Source organism: Lissotriton helveticus, chromosome 11, assembly GCF_964261635.1.
Source record: "Lissotriton helveticus chromosome 11, aLisHel1.1, whole genome shotgun sequence".
Lineage (NCBI taxonomy): Eukaryota > Metazoa > Chordata > Amphibia > Caudata > Salamandridae > Lissotriton > Lissotriton helveticus.
Genome location: NC_136072.1, coordinates 929,790,922 through 929,811,350, shown reverse-complemented (window position 1 = coordinate 929,811,350; position 20,429 = coordinate 929,790,922). Strand labels below are relative to the sequence as shown.

At 45.9% G+C, this 20,429-nt stretch overlaps 1 protein-coding gene across 2 annotated transcripts in view; it reads right to left on the bottom strand.

Annotated features, from left to right (window-relative positions):
- Positions 1-20,429, bottom strand: part of LOC144792296 (SEC14-like protein 2) — a 418,489-nt gene that overhangs the window by 295,016 nt on the left and 103,044 nt on the right. The gene's annotated exons all lie outside the window — the stretch shown is intronic.

Sequence of the window (20,429 nt, the reverse complement as noted above, 5' to 3'; positions counted from 1 at the left end):
ATATGTTCCGCCCATTCTTTCAACAATCCTGGATCGGGGTTTTCATATGATGGAACTGTGTAAAGCCTTAAGCCTCTGGGCACTCTGCCTGTGACCATTTTGCCAAAACTTATGGTCATCCATCTCCCTCGAGTGAGTTTTCTTTAAATGACTTGGATACATGTTTCCACTAGAAAGAACTGCTTTCACTTTGCACCTTTTCCCCTCACCGTGACTGCAGAAGAAAGTTTCATCTGTCTGGCTTGAAGCTACAATGAACAACCAGCTCTAGCTCAAACCAGTCCTAGTGTGCCAGCTGAAGGAAGACCCTGCCTGCTGTATTTAATGTTAATGAACGTGAATAAAAGTTCACAATCGACCTATGTGGTAATCTGAAGGCCACAATTTCAAATTACATCAAGGTCGACTCAGCTAAAATACGTAAAAGGACTACAATTGAATTGAATAACAGCAAGCCTTGTTATTTATATTGCTTAAAAATATAGAAGAGTGGTACGAAGCATTACATGAAAAAAGATCACTATTTTCTATGCAAAAGAAATCCCACAGCCTCAGTATCCACTAATGAAAGAATGTTTTGACTGCGACTGATGGTTCCTAATTTATCATTCTTTGATGTTTCACTGATAGTCCTAATCCTAACCCAAGACTCCAGGGACCTTTAGAGAGTAGAATGACTAAAATATTTTAACTGCTCTGTTCAGTTTCAAAATATAAAGCAGTGAAGATCCTAGACTTGGAGCACCTTCATAAGTCAACCACAAACAGTCAATATCAAGGTAGAGATCACTTTTTTCTCCCAAGTAGTCAATTAATCATTAATCAATACCCAAAGGGTGCTCAGGGCACAATGACGCATTTCAGGGACGCTGAGGGGTTACCCTTGCCACAGTTTCCCAGTTCCCTCACTAAGGGCCAGATGTAGGTAAAACCCAAATTGCGAGTTTTTAATAGCGATTTTCACTGAATCGCTAATAAGAACTCGCAATTCCCGATGTAGCTAAAAAATTGCTAAAAGACAGCGATTCGGTAATATCCGGTAAAATAAATACAGAATCCTTATTACCAATTCGGCATTAGCAATTCCTTATTACCGCATCGATATTTAGCGAATCCGGTATTTGAAAAAAAAAACGCAAATCTGTGAATCAGCCAACCCTGTGCTTCCCAACCAGAAGTGGCCACACCCATGCAGTTACACTGATCCTGAAGCTGTGGCAGAGGCAGGGAGCAGAAGCAAAACCCCAGGAGCTGCATAGCAACCAACTTGCTTACACACCAAAAATACCATGGACACACAGGAGAAGGGAAAGGTTGCCGGAAAGAGGAAGAGAAAAGAGAAGTTCAGTGATAGGGAGTTGGAGGCACTAATTGAGGAGGTGGTGAAGGATCACGACCAGCTGTATGGAAAAAAAATCACTGCACGTTTCCGAATCGCAAAAAAGGAAAATATGGCTTGTGATACAGCAGAAAATAAATGCCATTGGTATCACCCAGCGCTCAATAGAGGAACTTCAGAAGCACTGGTACGATCTCCGCAAACTTGCCAAGGAGAGGGTAGCTGAGAGGCTCACACAAGCCAGAAAGACAGGTGGGGGGACATCAACAGCGCCTGCACCGACTGCCTTGGAACGAATGGTGGAGTTCACTCTCCAGCCGGAGAGCGTCAGTGGCATTGGAGACGTGGACAGTTCAGCCACAGGAGCCAACAGACAAGGTAAGATGTATGCACAGCATGCTGTACCCCCCTCTAACCTCAAACCCCAATTACAATGCAAGAATCCAAGTCCAGTCCATGCTTTGCCAATAATCAGCAATGCATCAGGGGAGATGTAGTCCCAAGCAACTAATAGCCTAGCCGTCAGTCCACTGAACCCAAATGCATGTCACACACATCAGTAGATAAGCAAGCGGGGGACAGACAGTAAGATTGGTAGTCATTAAATATATTGTAAGGCAAATGCTGCTAGACAAGGGAGTAAATGGACATTCTGTATCCAAAGGCGAGCCATCGCGCCAGGCTGCAGGAGCGGATAAAGAAGAGGCACCCAGGGAGCCCAACACACTGGAGGAGGATGTCCTGTCACCTGCTGAGATCACACCACCATCACTAACACCACCACCACCGAGAGCCAGGAGGCATACGGTGGCTAGCCTCCAGGAGATGGAGGGCTCAGAGGAGGAGAGCATGGGCGCCCAACATACCCTGCAGGATGAGGATGGACACACAGCAGGAACACAGTCCCCCATGGAGTTTGGGAACACAGGTGCCTGAAGACGCCGACCGGGGGCACACAGTCCTGAGGTAGAGGAGTCCAGTGTCTTTGCAGGTCTGGAGGGGAAGATGCTAAAAGTGCAGCGCCTGCCAGGCAAAACAATGAGGGCAATGCAACACCAGATGGTGGCCAAATACAAACACATGCGCGACATGAAGGAGGCCATATACTGCCTCAACAACACCGTGGCTGAGGGCATGCGGGACACGTCAGAGGCTGTTAGGCTGTTATGCAGCAAGATGGAAAGAGAATGAGGGGCAAGGCGCAGGGACAGACAGAGATTGGATGGGTACACAAAGGCAGTGAACCGGCTATGCAATGCCACCCATGCCCTCAGCAGGTGCTCGGTGGCCATGCAGCTGGAGATGGCCAAGTGCAGCTGTGACGTCACAAGGGATTGGTCACAGTCACAAGTGCCCTAGAGGTGCTTCAGACCAAACACATCGCTTCCACAGGATCGGGGGATGGGGGTGAAAGTGAGGAGGCAACAAGCCGCAGCAGTATCACTCCCCCATTACAGGAGTCCAGGAGGCGCAGTGGAAGGCACTGGCCAGCCGCAGGACAGACCGCTAGGGAGGACCGTGTGTCTAGTGAACACAGCAGTGCTGCATGGGGGCGCAGAGAATAAAACCAGGCATCCCCTGACATTGGTAGATGGGTGAAGTAACCCATTTGACATAATGATCGGATTGTGAACATTGCATGGGGAGTATCTATGCCATGTTCGGGTTGTTGAGGCACTGTGAGGCCATCATGGTGTGGCGGTGTGCTGTCCTATTGCCTGACTTAAGGTCAATTAAACACAGTTACGCTATTGCAGTTACTCGCTTTGTCTCATTACTTACTCAGAAATAGTTGTGTGTGATCTCAGCCTGTCTGTGTCTCCTATCTGGTGCTGCTGCTGCTACACCTGCTGCGCTGTGGCTGTGGACAATCCTCACCCTCATCCTCTGATTCAGTGAGTTCCACAGGTGTTCCTTTCCTTGTAGCCAGGTTATGCAGCATGGCACATGTTGCTATTATTTTCAGATGGCAGTACTGCTGTGCAACTCCACTTTTGTGGAGGCAACGGATCCTGCTTTTGAGGAGACCGAATTTACGCTCCACCACATTCCACGTCGATTTATGTGCAACATTGAATTGCCTTTCACTTGGGGTAGATGGGTTGAGGTATGGAGTCAGGATGAATGCTCGCACCGCATATGCGCTATTACCTAGGTGTTAAAGGAAGAAAGATTATTCGTAGTCAGCAATAGATACATCAAGGGTAGACATCAGAGTGTATCACATTTATTTACCTAGCAAGTATCCTTCTCCAAATTCACCCTCAGCTAGACGGGTATAGATCCCACTGTTCCTGAAGATGTAGGAATCATGCTTGCTACCTGGAAATATCGCAACAATGTTGGTAATGATGTGAGACACATCACATATGACCTGTACGTTGATTGAATGTGTTGATTTGCGGTTACAGTAGATGTACTCAGTAGCAATTGGGGGGGGGGGGGCAGATTGGTATGTGTGTCCCGTCAATGCACCCTATTACATTTGGGAACTGGGCCTTCTGATAAAAGTCCATGTTTGTCTTGAGCAGTTCCGCCTGTGAGCTGAGGAACCGGATATAGTGGTGCATCCTTTGCATCATGGCATCCAGGAATTTGTTGAAAAAGCGCGACAGGCAACTCTATGAGACACCACCAGCCACAGCTATTACCCCCTGGTAACTGCCGGATGCTAGTAGGTGCAGGCAACAGAGGACCTGCACATGTGGAGGTATTGCGTGCGCCCTTGGTGTCTGGTGCTCCAGGAGTGGGTGCAGGTCACGTATCCGATCCAGGATGGTGGTTGGGTGAAGCCTGTACCTCTCATGGATTTCTGCCTCTGTGAGTTGGAATTGTGAGATGCGCAGTCTGTATAGGTGTTCCTGTCGTCTCCAGTTCCTTTGAGCTGCAGCTTATATCCGTATCCGCCTTGCAATGACATAGAGGGCCGCCATTGTGTTCACGCTGATGCATTCTGGGGCTGTTTATATGCTGTGCACCTGGTTACCACCTTCTTTGAGTTAGTGTTAATTTGCGACTCTTATTTAGCGATTTTTAATGGAATCGGTATTAGCGATTTTAGGTACATTGTTCTGCGACCTTAATTAGCGATTCCTTATTTAGTGATTTGCTAAATAGTGAGTCGGTGTGGCATATTTACTAAATAAGGAATCGCTAGGTTCATTCCATTGGTTTTAGCGATTCTTTATTTTGCGATTCGGTGTTTCTGCCTCTTTATTACGCATGGGGTTTTGGCGATCGCACACGTGGAAATTCTGCGAATTTCGGTGTTTGCGATCGCTAATTCACTACCTACATCTGGCCCTAAGTCTCCTATTCCCTTTGGTTGGTCATCCCCAGTTCCATCACTAAGTCTGCTATTCCCAGAGGTAAAGTCTTCTGGGCTACTGTGAAATGACCAAACTGTCACAATAGACGTAGTGAAAATGTATTTATGTATTTGTTTATGAAGTGCTACATTTACCAGGCAATAATCTAGTTTCACTACACCAAAACAAGAAAAAAGGGCAACACGGCGGGCGATCAAATTTATATAGAGATACTAGAACATATTTTATCTATATGGCCAGTTTGCATGAAGAACTTAGGAAGAGGTGTGGCGCAGCGGCCAGGGCGGCTGACTCAGGAACCGGGGGGCTCACGGTTAGGTCGCCGGCAGCAGATCAGCCCTGCACCATGTGGCTCTGGGCAATAGCTCGCTTAATTTTCCCGACGGCCCCCAGCGCCTTGACACCTCAGGTAATTGTTTGCCCTTTACAAATACTGGACATTTACATTTTGGTTTTTTTCAAGAGAATTGCAGAACGGTTCGTGCAGCTACATCTTAATAGAGACATTAGATTTAACCTAGTATCTAAGAAAATGAAATATGTGATTTAGTGCAGACCAACCTAGAAACCAAGGGTGACTGTTTTTGTGACCAGAGTAGGGACTGACGCGCAAAACAAGCATAGCCAGTACAGTGCTACTTGAACTGGGCGGGCATGCAATCAGGTGTATTTGCAAATACTCCCTTGGGAATAATGGGTATGGCTTTGAAAGTAATCATACCTCAGGAACCAGTTGTAGGACCCTAGTGAAGGCATGAAATGTTTGCTAGGCTTACCAATGATAAATTAAATAATGTAAGGCATAGATATTTATTCCAGGTTCTTCATCACACATTTGCAGCAACTGTACCTCATTCCTCGTGGTCCAGAAACTAGATATGAATTTTCTGTTCTCGGAGGCAAAAATCTAAATCCTATTCAAAAGCAAAAAAATAATTCAGGCTGGTCTTTTGCTCACATTCCGCCTAGTGGACAGGTTTCCATGTCTCAGAACTGTTGCCCTGATGAATCGCCAGAGTGCGCGATAGGTTAAAACTGGTGTGAGAAGGAAATGCTGTACTGGATCCATCAGAGGGTTAGAGGCCAGCAGACGAAAGGCAGCTGAAACAAAATAGTTCCCATGTCACTCCTCCAGTGACAATGCTTTTCCGTCTTGCCTTCAAACCTCGAACTCTTCTCTTCAGGTCATATTTGACAATCCGACTTGCTTAAATTCTCAGATCAAATCGGAGTTGAAAGCTCTTTTGAAACTGTTGACACACCGAAAAAAATCAATATAAACTTTGTACCACTAACATTTGAACCCAGTCTAATACTGACAGACGTTTCGGCTCTTGACGTTCTTAAAATGAAAAAACAAATTACTCCTTCCAACATTTACAATCTCATCCCCTACAAAGCACAGAGTTCTACATACACCTTTAGAGAGGTCTCACATTGGCATAGCACAGACAGCAAAGCATACACATATAAATTTCGTCATTTACTGATTCAAAGGTTGTCAGAATAAATAGAGCTGACCTTGACAGAGCAGTGCTTACACCACAACATTCATTGATCGATTGTACGACAGATCTGAACTGGTACAGCCCTCACTACAAAGAACAAAGTAACATTCAGTGTTTCGTCGACTGTCGGAACCGACAAATGTCATCTGAACCCTGCTCCAACAACGCAGCGTACCCAATATTCACTGATTCAGGCCGCCAGACCAGAACAATCCAGCCCATTTCACTAGAGGTTTCAAGTTGAACCTATAGGAAACGGGAATTCCAAGTTACTGAAATATTTGGCTACCATGGGTTTTTAGAAATTTGGGTGATCTGAAGTTAAAGTTGAGTGGGCTGCATATGCCAAATACTGAAATATGAAACATTATTTTTTAGAAAATCCTTATTACATGATATTGGGATTTGTTAGAAAAGCTCTGCACTTTGTATTCTACACATCAATACGAGAAGTTTCCTTCTGCAAGCTTGTTTTCCAGTGACCCTAAAATTGCTATGCCTGCGCAAATACTGTTTAAGCAGAGATCGTAATTCCTACTGGTGTAATGTTTATTGCATCAAATAATAAAGACGTATCCCCTACTTTTTTTTATTTTAGGTCGGGGAAAAGGGGGAAAGGAAAAGACAAGACAGAGCAAGATATCCCACACGAAGTATACATCTTCTACAACAGCTCTAAGTACACAGTGGACTGAGTGGAAAAAAAAATATTTATATTTGGTATCGTAGTATATTTTTTATTGTTTTTATCATAAATAATGCATACTAAGAAAACAAGTTACTTACCTGCAACTTCAGTTATCCAGTATTGGTATCTTTCATAGATTCACATGCCTGAATCATTCCCCGTCGTCAAGGTGGGACTCCCGCCTTGACGACGGGGAATGATTCAGGCATGTGAATCTATGAAAGATACCCCAATACTGGATAACATGTTTTACTGTTTACATATCCACTATATTGTTTTTGATTATTTTAACCATGTATTCTTTGATTTCTTATATAGCAAACTACATTTTTACGAAACATTTTTTTAATAATTTTTTTTTTAAAGCTTTTTACAATGTACATTTTAGCTAAATATTAGCATGTGACTGTTTTCACCCCATATCACAAAGCACTCACTCATTTATTCACAGAAAACACATTCTCTCATATATACTACTCATTCCAATCCCAGCCACTCTCACATACACCACAAATTGCAACGAGAAATTTCTGTTGTTGTGGAGGGCTAGGATCTCTCATAAGACAGTCAATGCACGTTTTGATGGGTAAAAAATGTGATCGATCCACCTTCTTCAGGACCACTCAATATAGGACATAGTATATAGTGGGCCAATGGGAGATGATGTTATAACCATAAGTCTCCTGTCAAGTTTTACAGCGAGATATTTTATGTCATATTTCTATTTATCCAATGGAGTCCTGCGGCACTAGGTATGACTCCTTATTGTTTCTCTTTCATATCCTGTAGTGTACAAAGCGCTGCTGCTTTAGGCATCTCCCACAATTTTATGTCAATGGGACATCCTTCTGGGAATTTTCCAAAGGGGTGACTCAGGCAGTCAGTGATTCCAGGCACGTTCAAAAAATTGAATATATAAGTAGTGTGGGATATCCTGCTTTGCAATGTTAGATGTATGACATAACAATGCATACTTTAACAACGCATGCTTTTACAACGCAAGTATTACAACGCAAACCATTACAACGCATAGCGCTTAGGGGTGCTGGATAGTGAATAGTTTAATTTACTATTCCAACTCCAGTCCCCGTGGACACTAGGGAAGGTGTTGGATAGTAAATTAAATCTATTCCCTATCCTAGAGCGCCCCCCAGCGCAATGCGTTGTAATGGTTTTCGTTGTAAAACCTGCGCTGTAATAGCACTGCGTGGTAAAAGTTGCGTTGTAAAGGATGTTTCCCGCAATGTTTACTGCACCCAGTAATTACCAGGTGCTATAAAGATTGCACCGTTTCTTACATTTCGGCAGCTCAACCCAGCCAGAATGTGAGAATTATTTCTCAAAAACTAATATGCGATAATTATCGCATATGAAGCATTGTGAATACCTCAGTGTCAGCCTTATGTGGTTTCAAGGAACAGGTTCAGAAAAGCTGAAGATCTTGATTGATGTAGATGTCTTTGTCAATCTGAAGGTCGATATTTTCCATAGGGCAAAAGCTTTGGAGAGCACTGTGCCATATAACAAAATATAAAAGGAGTTTGTAAATAATAAAGTATATACCTAATAAAAACCAAACAGACGAAAGAAGAAAGGGAACTCTAATCAACAAGCGGACTTTATAGAAAGATGGTCAACCGATATGCAAATTGATTTTTCAAATTAGCTGGAAAAAAGCATTCAGCAGTTTTCCACGAGGAATACAATAAAACCCAAGTTGGGTCTATGTGCCTCTGCTGCACCCCTTAAGTTGTGTTGCACTTCATTAATGGTTTAGTGCAAGTGCAGAATTTATTTCACAATTTGAAGGAACGATTTTAACACTTCGAGTTGGAGAAACATGCATGACCTGTACATACATTTTCATTGGAGTTGGAACACAGTGACCCCCCACCCCTCACCCGCACCATTTAGAAAGAAGTAAACTCAACATGAGAGGGAGTGAGGTTAAGGAATGTGGATGGGTGAAACATAAGCAATAACTGATGGTAAACTGAAACGAGCATTGGCAAAGCAAATAGGTTGCAGTAATGCAAGAGCTACTGGCTTTGTTGCTGTCGATGTCTTTTAGCTATGTTGTATAGCAGTATCATAGCGCATTTTCCCCTAACTTTCAGCCATGTTGATCAGCAACCGTGCTGCTGCTGTACAGCATCGGTAACAGACAATGACAAAGCCAATAGCTCTTACATTGACAAGAAACGTTAACTTTGGCAATGCTTGATTTTTTTTTACTTTCGGCCATGCTGCACATCCGCCACGTTGCTGTACAACATGGCAATTTTTTTTTCAAAAAGGACTGACAAAGCCAATAGGTGACACCTGTTGGCTTTGCCAGTGCTTGTTTTCAGAATTCGGAGCATAAAAAGAGCCAGGGTTGGCGGAAGTGTGAATGTAGTGCAAACTGAACCCAGGTGAATGGTGACCTTAGAAGATGAGTGACTGAGAGTGAAGTGCAGCAAAAGGGAAGTGTCGTAGAAGGCAGTGGTGTAGAATAGAGTGGCGTAGAGTAGCGTATAGTGGCGTGTGTTGACTGGCGTAGAGTGGAGTAGCGCAGAGTGGAGTGGCACAGAGTGGAGTGGACTGCAGTGGCATGGAGTACATTGTTTCAGAACACAGTGAAATGACGTAGAGTGCAGTGGGACAGAGTAGATTAGAGTAGCTTAGAGTGGATTGGCGTAGAGTGCAGCGGCATCGAGTGGAGCGATGCAGAATACAGTGGGGTAGAGTTCATTAACATAGGGTGCAGTGGCAGAGTAGAGGGACATAAAGTAGAGTGTCAGAACGTGCAGTGTTGTAGAGTGAAGTAGTGTATAGTAGAGTGGCGTGGAGTGCATTGGTGTAGAGTGCAGTGGCACAGAGTGGCAAAAAGAAACGCGTTACTTACCTGTAACAGCAGTTATCCAGTATTGGTGTCTTTCATAGATTCACATGCCTGAATCATTCCCCGTCGTCGAGACGGGAGCCTCCGGTACATAGAAAAGTAATGTCCTATAGACATACATAGAGAAAAATAGGCCTAAGGGCCTCACCTTAGTAGCCTATCCTTGTCCTTATGTAAAAAGGACCAAACTCTTAGAGCCAACCAATCAGCTATCACCTCCCTCTAAAACCTTCCTGCCAGGAGCCTCAGTCTCTCAGATTTTCGTACGCACCAAGCTAGGTAGGCGTAATATAGTTAGAGAGAACGTGAGTCCTTCCAGGGGAGGCGGGAGGGTTGCATGTGAATCTATGAAAGACACCAATACTGGATAACTGCTGTTACAGGTAAGTAACGCGTTTCTTATCCAGTATTAGGGGTGTCTTTCATAGATTCACATGCCTGAATCAGAGTAGTCAGCAATATATGATGCACATTTCCGATGTAATCATGCTATAAATACATTTTAGATAATACATCCATTATCCTGTAACTTTGAAACATTAGCATACATCAATATATCAAAACAGTAAGAAATGTGCATACCAGGATGGCGGGATGTTGGAAGGCTCACCTCACTGGAATAGATGTCGAAGCACCGCCTGGCCCACTGCTGCATCCTGCATTAGCTCAGCATCCAGGCAGTAGTGTCTGGAGAATGTGTGCGGTGACTTCCACGTCGCCGCTCTACATATGTCCAAAATCGGCACTCCAGCGAACAGCGCTGCTGACGTGGACATTGCTCTGGTGGAATGCGCTTGAACATGAGCACCCAAAGGCCGTCCGGCCCTGTCATGGCAGAATGTTATCGCTGAGGATATCCATCTGGAGATGCTCTGTTTCGTTAGAGGCATACCCATCCTTGGCCTACTGTAAGCCACAAATAGTTGTGATGACTTACGGAAACTCTTCGTCTTGTCCATGTAAAATTTTATACACCTTTTGAGGTCCAAGGAGTGTAGCGTTCTTTCTGCTGCGGTGGTAGGGTTTGCAAAGAAGGAACGTAGAACCACCGGTTCATTAAGGTGAAAGTCTGAGGGTACTTTCGGTATGAACTTGGGATTTGTCCTCAGCACCACCCTATCCTGCTTGAACTGCATGAAGGGTTCCTGAATGGATAGAGCCTGTAGCTCGCTGACTCTCCTGGCAGATGTTAGAGCGAGCAGCAAAGCCGTCTTCCATGAGATGTACTTGATGGATGCTCGATGAATGGGCTCAAAAGGGTGCTTCATGAGCTGGGTGAGGACTAAATTGAGGTGCCATGTCGGTGGAATCCTTCTAGGTCTTGGGAAGGATCTATATAGTCCCTTTAGGAACTCTCTGATGAGCCTATTGGACCTAAGAGAAGGTCCCTTGTAAGTCCTGGTGAATCGTGAAATGGCTGCCAAATGCACTTTTATAGATGTGTGCGCCAATCCTGATTGTGCCAAGTGCAGTAGATATGGCAATATCTGTTCGGGTGTGATATGGAGTGGTCTCAGGCCTTTCTCTGAACACCATATGCAGAATCGTTTCCATTTTAGCGAGTACGTCCTGTTGGTACTGTCTGCTCTCGCTTTTGCCAGCACCTCCCTGCAATCCTGCGGGATGTTTAGATGACAGAACTCTCTGTGCTCAGGAGCCATGCCGATAACTTGAGCGATTGCAGGTTCGGGTGTTGCACCTGCCCATTGGACATTGTCAGCAGGTTCGGGTGCTGCTTCAGACGAATCGGTGTCCTGATGGAGAGGCGATGAAGATCCGAGAACCAGTGCTGCCTCGGCCAGAACGGGGCAATTAGGATCAGGGTACAAGGCTCCGCCTTCATCTTCCTGAGAACCCTGGGAATCATCGGAAATGGTGGAAAAGCGTACGCAAATACGCTGAACCAACCGATGGAAAGCGCATTCCCGAGTGACCTTGGTTGGGGACGCCAGCTTGCGTAGTTTGGGCATTTGGCGTTCTCCTTGGTGGCAAACAGGTCTATTCCTAACCCAGGGTGGTGTGGAGTGGAAAAACGATGGATTTGGGCCCAGATCTTTGGACTGGGGTGAATGTGTGACATTGATCCACATTCTGTCCATCACTGTTGTGTTTGAAATTACCGCTCTAAGTGTACTGGGGATGCTCAGACGTGAGTCCCAGGCACTCCACACCACTGGAGTCAAGCTAGCCGGGCTGATGAGAGGTGTTACCTCGAAACCGGGCCGGTCCTCGGATGCTTGATTCCGTTCAGGGAAGGACATGGCTTTTGTAGTTCGGACTGGACTGTTCCCATGGGGCACAGGGTCAGCGCAGATTTGCATATCGCCATTGTCTAACCCAGGGTGGTGTGGAGTGGAAAAACAATGGATTTGGGCCCAGATCTTTGGACTGGGGTGAATGTGTGACATTGATCCACATTCTGTCCATCACTGTTGTGTTTGCTATTCCTGGGACTCCCCATTCTGAGAATATGTGATCCAGCGTATTCTCGTCGAGTTCCCATTCGTGGGAGAGGGATTTCTGTCTGCTGAGGGCGTCCGCAATGGTGTTGTCCTTGCCCGGGACATAGTCCGCCTTGAGCGTGATCCCATGGAGTACAAGCCAGTTCCAGACCTTTTGCGATTCGCGTGAAAGAGTGAGCAAACGCGTTCCTCCCTGCTTGTTGAGATAGTGCATCGTCGTGGTGTTGTCCGTCCTGACGAGCACCTGGGAGTTCTGGATGCGTGGTAGAAAGGCTTGCAGTGCCAGATACACAGCCCTCAGTTCTAGAAGATTTATATGGAGTTGCTTCTCCTGATTTGACCATTTGCCGCTTATTTGGAGGTCCTGGAGAACAGCTCCCCAGCCTTCCAGGGATGCATCCGTGGTGATTACCAGAGGCGCTGCTGGAAGGAGGAATGGCAGTCCAATAGACAGATTCTTGTGAGTTTTCCACCATTCCAGGCTCTTGGACATTTGTGGTGTTATCTTCACTATGTCTTCGAAAGAACCTGTACTCTGTGTCCATTGGTTTGTGAGGGCTTCTTGCAATGGGCGCATCCTGAGTCTGCAGTGCGGGATGAGAAGTATACAAGAAGACATCATTCCTAGGAGTGATTTGTAAGTTCAAACTCTTAGTGACTTCCTTGATGCCACAGCCGTGGCCAGGGATATTATCTTGTTTTTCCTTTCCTCTGAAGGAAATGCTCTTGCGCATTCTGTGTTCAAGATCGCCCCAAGGAAGGTGATGGTCCTTGTTGGGGTCATGCAGGATTTCTCGTGGTTGAGAGTCAATCCTAGCTGCTGAAAGAGATTGGTGCAGGCGTTGGAGGATTCGGTCGCGCCTGCAGCTGAAGGTGCTTTTACCAGCCAGTCGTCAAGGTAGGGGGAAGACCTGGTGACCCATTTGGCGCAGAAAAGCTGCCACCGGTGAAAGGCACTTGGTGAAAATCCGCGGAGCGGATTTGAGGCCAAACGGTAGGACCTTGAATTGGTAGTGGTGTCCCGCCACCTCGAACCTTAGGAATTTTCTGTGCCCCTTGAGCATCGGGATGTGGTAGTAGGCATCCTGGAGATCCAAAGATGTCATAAAATCTCCTCTTTCCAGTATGCCTAGTATTTCTTGGATCGTCACCATCCTGAACGACTGACTCTTCAGGAAAGAGTTGAAAGCCCTGAGGTCTAGTATGGGCCTCCACTTTTTCTCCTTCTTGCATATAAGAAAGAAGCGGGAATAGAATCCCCTTCCTCTTTGAGACGATGGAACTCTCTCGATCGCTCCTTTCTTCAGCATCGCAGATATTTCCTGGAGAAGCAGTCGTAGATGTTTGTGCGGAAGCCTGCGTGGAGGTGTTGCAGGTGGGATGGTGGTAAATTCCAGGGAATGGCCGAATCTTATTAACTGGAGTACCCACCGATCTGTGGTGATGAGATGCCAATTGTTTAGGAAATGGGACAATTTTCCTCCAATCTTTAATGAGGGATATAGTTGCTGGACTGGCTGGAGTAATTGGTCACTGGCGTCCGCCAGTGCCCCTCCTCTGGGTTTTGCCCTTGAAGTTTGATCTCCCATAAGAAGTCTGACGACCTTGCTGCTGCTTCTGTGGGTACTGGGATTTATTTTGATAGGAATACGAGGACCTATTTTGATAGGATCCCCTGTAGGAGGACTGGCCCCTGTATTTGTTACCTCGAAAGGACTGGTTCCTTGCCTGCAAAGTACCAAGTGCTCTAGCAGTATCAGTGTCTTTTTTGATTGTTTGGAGCGCTTCGTCAATTTTTTCCCCGAAAAGGTGTTTGCCGTCGAAGGGCATGTCCAGCACTTTCGTCTGCACCTCTTGTCTGAATGATGTTGCCTTAAGCCATCACTGACGGCGCAGGACTGCTGCCCCAGCTAGTTGACGAAAGCCCGTCATGGCTGCATCTATGGCACAATCAATGATCTCAGCTGCCGAGGTTTGACCCTCCGTAAGCAGTGCCTTGACCTCCTCCTGAACCGTATCTGGCAGTTCCGCTATATATGGGACTATATCTTCCCAAAGCTGGCGGTTATAACGCCCCAACAGGGCTATGGAGTTGGCCACCTTGATGGTCATGGCCGATGTTGTAGTAAACCTTTTACCTATTGTGTCCAGCTTCCTACCTTTCTTGTCCGGTGGGGCTGACAGAGGAGAGGAAGGATTGCGAGAATTCTTTTGGGCCGCCTGGGTTACAACCGAATCTGGTTTCGGGTGCCCATTAAGGCAAGCTGCTGCTGTGGTTGGAGCCTTATATTTTTTATCCAGGCGTGGAACCACCGCAGGTACAGAGGCCGGTGTGATCATCAGTTTCTTTCCCTGGTCCCAGAGAAAGTCTATGATTGGGATAGACTTTGTTACCTTTTTTGTTTGCTCCTTAAAGTCATATAAGAAGCACTCGGTCTCAGTTGATTCCATCTCCATATGAAACCGCTTCGCTGCTCTTTCCACTATTTTATGGAAACCGCCAATGTCCACTGGCGGTGAATCTGCCTGGCGCGGTTGGGGTGAAGCTGGGGAAGATGCCACATACTCTTCGTCAACTTCGTGATCTGACTGATCCTCCTGGACTTCCCCCTCTTCCATTTCCTCAGCCTCCTCATCTGATGATTCTATCACCTGAGGTGGCGCTTTCTCATGGCGGACCTGAGGAGCTGGCCGTGACTGTCTTGGGGCTGTCGCTGGTGTATTTGTCTCAGGCGTCGGGCCCCCCGTCTCATTTGCCGGTGTTTCCGGGAAACGCTGTTTGTAGTCCTGGATAAGGTATTCAAGGTCATTCACAATGGAAACAGGAAGGCATACCATCGGCGTGACCTCTGTACGGACCTGAGCTCGGAAAGAGTGCTCCTGGTAGATCACCTCATCCTGTTCTTCGTCTGTGCTCTGACATTTCACGTTAAGGTCTGAAATAGAAGTAGCGTGCTCCAGGGGTTCTTCTTCAGATTCTTCACTCTGGAGAATCTCCGTGGGTAAGTGACTTTGTACCTTACTTGGTGACGTTGTTTCTGGTGTAATCTGTTTTCTGGTCAGTTTAACAGACACATGACCTTTTGCAGGAGCCCCTGCCGTCGTCCCTGGTGTCGTCGACGGTGGTAGGATCCAAGACGACGTTTCTATCAGCCTGGATTTCTTCCACGGCTCAGGAATGACTAATTCCGACGACGATTCCCCCGTCGACGGTACCCTCGTCGACGGCCTAACCTGCGACGACGGTGCTTCCGTAGACGATACTTTCTTCGTCGACGATGCCTTCGTCGACGATGTGCTCGTCGACGCTGCGCTCGTCGACGATTCCTTCGTCGACGATTCCCTCGTCGACGATTCCTTCATCGTCGACGTCTTCGTCGTTGGCGCCTTCGTCGTCGACGCCTTCGTCGTCAACTCTCCCGTCGACGGTGGATTCTTCATCGACGATGTGGGCGTCGACGGGGCAATCTTCGTCGTCGACGATGTCTTGGACGTCGACGACGGCTTCAACAGAATGGTCGATAGAATAGGTTTACCAGCTGACGACGATGAAGGAGTGGTCGTCGTCGATGAGAAAACCGATGACGCTGTCGTCGTCGACACAGTCGTCGTCGTTGTGGAGACGGAAACTGGTGCCACAATTCTTTTTTGCATCGAGGATGTCGCAAGCTTACTGGACGACTGCGTAGGCTTCTTAAAAGCCTGAGAGTCCTTTTCAGACACTGAAGATTTTGTCGATCTTGCCTCTGAAGATTTCTTTTGTACCTTCATAGGAGGAGTGTCTGAGGGGCCAGGGGACCCCACCCTTGGCCTCTTCAGGGAGACTTCTGAGGTCATTGAAAAGCTTCCCTCTGAGGAAACCACATCCTCCTTGTTTTTAAGCCTGTCCAGCCAGATGAGCAGGCGACCTTCTCTGTCCCTCAAGGTCTTGTTAGGGAAAGACCTACATATCTTACAGTCTTTAGGTATGTGGTCAGGATAAAGGCAATATAAGCATAGAACATGCTTGTCTTCCACATGTAGCCTTTTCTTCCCACATGAAGAGCACGCCCTGAAAAGGGCTTTCTTCTGGGATTCAGACATGCCAGAAATTTTGAAGAAATAAATCACTTACTCCAATGATAAGAGGTGTGAAGTAATCCTGTCCAAGATGTTTGGAGAAATAACTCACTTTTAAAAGTGAAGAAGTTGGTTTTGAAGAGATCCTGAGGAGAACTCAGGTTGGAGACTCCCTAGCACAACGTGCGGTAGAAAATCTGAGAGACTGAGGCTCCTGGCAGGAAGGTTCTAGAGGGAGGTGATAGCTGATTGGCTGGCTCTAAGAGTTTGGTCCTTTTTACATAAGGACAAGGATAGGCTACTAAGGTGAGGCCCTTAGGCCTATTTTTCTCTATGTATGTCTATAGGACATTACTTTTCTATGTACCGGAGGCTCCCGTCTCGACGACGGGGAATGATTCAGGCATGTGAATCTATGAAAGACACCCCTAATACTGGATAAGAACAGTGATGCAGGGTAAAATAGGGTAGCATATTGTGCGGTGACAGTACAATGGCATAGAGTATAGTGGCATAGAGTGCATGGTACTTGGGCGTAAAGTGCATTGGTTTTGAGTAAAGTGTTGTAGAGTGCAGTGGTGTAGAGTGGAGTGATGCTGAGTGCAGTGGTGTTGAGTGCAGCTGCTTAGAGTAAATCGTTTCAGAGCAGAGTGCAATGGTGCAGAGTAGATTAGAGTGGCATAAAGGGGACTGGCATAGAGTGCACTGGTGTGCAGTGGAGTGGTGCAGAGTAAAGTTCATTGGCGTAGAGTGCAGTGGCACAGTGCAGTGTTGCAGAGTAGGGTGGCATAGAATGGAGTGGTGTACAGTGAAGTTGCGAAGAATGCAGTGGTGCATAGCAGAGTAGTGTGGGTAGAGTGCATTGGCAGAGATTGGAGTTGAGGGGTGTACAGTAGAGAGAATTGGAGTTGTGCAGATAAGAGTGCACTGGGGTGGAGTGGTGCAGAGTAGAGTGGAGTGGGGCAACGTGGAGTACGCATGGTATGGTAATGTACTACCATTATAGACAACACGTCTTCAATCGAAATGACCAATACATTTGCACACATTTCAAGCCAAGGTTGAATAAAAAAACTTGGCAATGCTTAGCATGTACAGGCAGTACTGAACATCCACTTTATAGCCAAACAAAAGAACATTTAAGTAAGTTAAAAATAAACACAGACAGAAAGGGCTGGATAGGACTACCCACAGGCAACTGCTTCAAATTCAACTGAAACGATCCTCATCCAGTGGCTTCTACGACTATAAAATAAGGTGAGCGCGACAGCGCCAAAGTAACCATATTTACTTCTCCCCTGGGAGCGGCACTTCTCTCTCCGTATCAGCATCCTCGAGCAGGATAAGGTAGGACTTCCTTCCTGCTCAGGGGAACGCCAACAACCAATAATGGAGCGGCTCTCACCATGAGAGCAGCTCCAGGTTTAGTAGGAGCAGGTTGACCCAGCGCTCATTTTGAGGTTGGGGGCCTGTGCCAGTAATCCCCCAGCTATTGCACAGCAATGGGATTGCAGGGTGCACACTATGCATTTTGGGCTGTCTGTAGCAAATCGGACATGCGCACTGCAGGGGCAGCTTTAATCCTATAATCGAAGGATTCTCCCCCGCAAACTGAGTTTATGAGTAAATAGCATTGGCATGCCGTTTTACTTAATGGTGTTTACCTGCAGCGCGGGGCAACGCTCCTCCGCTCTCAAGGAGGAGCTGCCCTGTCATCATTCTCGCCTGAGTAGGGCATGTACCACACGCACGCACACACGCATGCGCACACACACACACACCCAGCGAGGACAGCACCGCATAACACATATGGAAAGTTGTGTACTCACAAACACATACAAATATATACAATACACATTCATTTGGCATTCAGAGCAATACAGGGCTGGACCATTAACAGAAATGTAAGCAGCTTGAGACGGTGGGGGTCAATCCAGAGGTGAGGATTGGGGAGGGGGCTAGTTTCCGTATAATAGACTGCCCAAGTACACTCGCTACTGTGCAGTACTGGACCCATAAATCAAACGACACAGATCATTATGAGTCATAGAAAGCGGATTTACAGCTCCACGTAAAGGCCAAACATTATTTTCTGCAGTTACACTTGTTATACAAAAGAACACGCATCTGTGTTCTCTCATTAACAAAAGTGCTTACTTCTGTAGCAGGGTGGCCACCTTACTTACCATGGAGAGCCAGTCAAGCCCCAAACTTTGAAGGACAACCAATGCACACTGGGAAATGTAAACTGTTTGCTTCCACTGAGCCAATAAGAAAACAGTAACAATCACGCCGGCATTTATTTTCCTTTTTAAAGTGTTTGTCAAGTAAACACAATTAATTACATGTAAAGCGGATATACTGAAAGCCGTGCTCATTTTTGGTGTTTTTTTAAATAGAACGTCAAGGAGTCTAAGAAAGTAATCTTCATGTGCACAAACATGAATCGTCACTCGGGGTCCAGCAGAAGACAGACACTGTCAAGTAAAACAGATCCACGGCGCTGGCAAGGCACACTATAGGCAGAAGACCGTTATACACAGACTTGCAACATCACATGAAACTGAGTCTCACCTGCACTGATTCAAGGGGTCTAAACTTATCTGAAACTTGTAAAATTTGTGTTCCAGTCGTAATTGCAGATGGTAGTTCAGGGGGTGGTGGGGGAGGCAGGGGGGTGTTACTTTTTATGAGGAACACAAACCATGCAGTAAACCAAAGAGTTTGATTCTAGCAAAGATCTCAACCTATAGGCAGGAGGAGCAGCTGTGTGAACAGAGAGCCTTCTCATGCCACTGGAGACACCTCTCCTTTGCTTACACCCCCATCTGCTGAGGAAACAAGCAGCGATGAGGAAGGGGCTGTGGGCACAAAACATTAGTCCCTAAAACAGAGGCTAGAATTAAACCAGTGGATTGATACAGTAGTTGGTCTATTCTTTCAGGGAGGGCTAAACACAGGAAGAGGCATGAGGCATGCATGCTATGGACAAATGGGGAGAAAGAATAGGAGAGTGAAAAAGACCAAGAAACATAGATTAACCAAATTTGATGGTGCTGCTGAGCCTTGGTAGAGAAAGTAGTATCCACTCAGATAACTAAGTTGTTGCACCTAAAATAGGGCTACCAACCGTGGAGGAGGCACTGAGTATTGTTGCTCAACACCCAGCATTGTGAACATTGGTCCATCTGAATGGCTTCATGAGGCCAAGTCCAAGATCAGTCTTTCTGAACTGACAACAAAATGTCCTTTTAAAAGTGGGAGGTAGAGACACATCCTTCAAAGAACCACTTGATTTCACCACTGCTTTAGCAAACAGTGTGAGTCTCAAAGGCATGTTCATAATTGATTGAGGAATCTTCAATTTAAATCACCTATCACGTAATGGTAATGTACCCACCCTCCCCTTGTAGTGACAGAAACTATCAAGATCAAACCTTGTCCCTTTTACTGTCACAACAAAAAAGGGATTATTAGAGGTGTATGAACGAAAAATTCTTGACAACTGGCAATTCCTCTAGCCAGCATCCCATTCCATTGTTTTTAGCTGCATTACTGTAATACAGAAAGTAAGCATACATAAGAATATCAGTCCACGGGCCACTCCAAAAGGAGAAGGCTAGGTAAAATGGATAGCCCATGTCCACTCTACATAGGAACACGAGAAGCCCTGAATACATTTTGGCTTTATTGGGGCTCATCGGTGATGTTCACCTAAGTCCCTAGGCAGAGTGGTTTCAGGGCTCACCTTTGGAAAAGGTTGAACTGTTCTTGCATATGTATTATTGATTAAACGGCACAAATTGAATTCTAGATGGTATTGTTCTTTCTAATTAAAAGACGGTGGTAATATGCAATTACCAATATGATTAGAAAGGAAATAACAGAATTTCTTAAGAAATGTATGTGCAATGCATGAGTATATTTTAAACTTTTATGATGTTTGCTGTGTGAAAATTGTATTGCTTCCCATTGGAGGACCACAGTAAAAGTGATCTTTATAGTATTTACCCTTGAGTAAACACCAGCATACTGCAACATTAATTATTTTGCTACCCCCTGCAAATGACGAAATTAGCATAATAGCCATGACAAGATTGCGAGAAAGAAACACCTTCCTATTCTATAAAGGTTATAAAACGCAATGGTCTCTCAATCAA